We start from the raw sequence: 1,677 nt of genomic DNA, 5'->3' as shown, positions 1-1,677 counted from the left end.
TTTGGGTTTACAGGAGATGGAAATGCAGACACTTGGGTTTACAGGAGGTGGAAATGCAGACCTTTGGGTTTACAGGAGGTGGAAATGCAGACATTCTGATTTACAGGAGTTGTCTGCACGAAGATTGAACTGGGAGTGAGTAGCTTCCCAGACAAACCAACTGGATGCAGCTGTTTGGGTGGATCAGGAGCAGTGCCTGGGATGGTGTTCCCAGCACAGGAGCAGCACAAAGCCAGAGCAGTCCCTCTGGGAACAGGCACCCCACAGTGCTGCTGGTGCTGGAGCAACCTGGACTTCATGGAATCATGGAATCCTTGAGGCTGGAAAAGCCCTCTGAGGTCACCGAGTTGGCCCAGCACTGCCGTGGTCACCACAGATCCATGTTCCCAGGGGCCACATCCACAGGTTTTCTGAACCCTTCCAGGGATGGATGGGGACTCCACCCTGTCCTGGGCAGCCCTTTCCATGGAGACATTTTCCCAGTATCCCACCTGAACCTCCCCTGGTGCAACCTGAGGCCATTTCCTCTCCTCCTGTCCCTGTTTTCAGCAGGGAGAAGGAAAACCCCTCAACCTCCCTGTTTTGTCACAAGCTCCTTCACCAACAGATTCCACACCAACAGTGATCAGCCTCGATTTTCCACAGAACTGTGATGTTTCCCAAATGTTTATCCTGCTCTCCAGGCACCTCAGTGTCCTGAGGGGTTGTTAAGCTCCAGGTTGGGTGTCACAGATCATTCCCATCATTCCAGTGAAGGAAGTGTTTGGAAAGCAAAGGCATTTGAACCCTCTCAGAGGTGTCTCCCCCAATCCAGGAGCAGCCACATCCTGGGATAGAGACTCCAAATGGAAATGGAAGGTGAGTGAGGCCATTGAGGGCAGGAGGTTCATGTTACCTGGAATGATGAGGCTGAAAGGATGGTGGAATGTGGGAAAAGGGGAATTCCTGAATTGTCCACCTGCCTCTTCCCTGCTCCCTCAGGGGACAGGGAGGGACAAAGCCCCACTGAAGGACACTCCCTTCTCTCTCCAGCGAATATTCCAGCAGCAGGGATGAGGGAGGAAGGCCAGAGCAGCGTGTCAGTGCTTTCCTGAGCCAGCACAAGCCAGAGAACTCCGAGCACAGGGTCCTGTCAGGTCACCCTGATAAGCAGCAGGGGAAGGCCACTGTCCCCAAACCCAGCAGGAAATGTCACCTCTGCTGTCCCCACCCCAGGGCAGTGACGGGGGCTCACTCTGAGCAGCCAGGAAAGCTTTAGGATACGGGGGAGAGGCAGCTTCCAGGGGGTGTCCAGCCTGGAGCCAAGCCAAGCAGTGCCAGGCACAGGACACGGTGACACAGGGGTGTCCCCAGCCCCACTGGCACTCCTGGCACTCCGGGTGATCCCGGAGCTCCGTGCCAGGGGTGAGCCCATGGGAGCTACCAGTGCCACCTGCCCCAGAGAGCAGCTGGAAACACCCCCAGGGAGAGATTCCCAGGGGACAGCTGGGAATGGGGGCACTGCGAAGGCACAGGAGGAGTGGGGGTGGGACAGAGAGAGGGACAAGGGACCAGGATGGAGGGAAGGGCCAGGAGAGGGTAAAGGGGGAGGAGGGGGAGGGCAGAGAGTGAAGGGGCAGAGGTGGGTCCCCAGGGCACAGAGGGGACTGGGAGCAATGGTGGGGACGTGAGGGTGGG

Source organism: Manacus vitellinus, unplaced genomic scaffold (genome assembly GCF_001715985.3).
Source record: "Manacus vitellinus isolate BGI_N305 unplaced genomic scaffold, ASM171598v3 scaffold_121_pilon, whole genome shotgun sequence".
NCBI lineage: Eukaryota > Metazoa > Chordata > Aves > Passeriformes > Pipridae > Manacus > Manacus vitellinus.
This window is presented reverse-complemented; position numbering follows the sequence as displayed.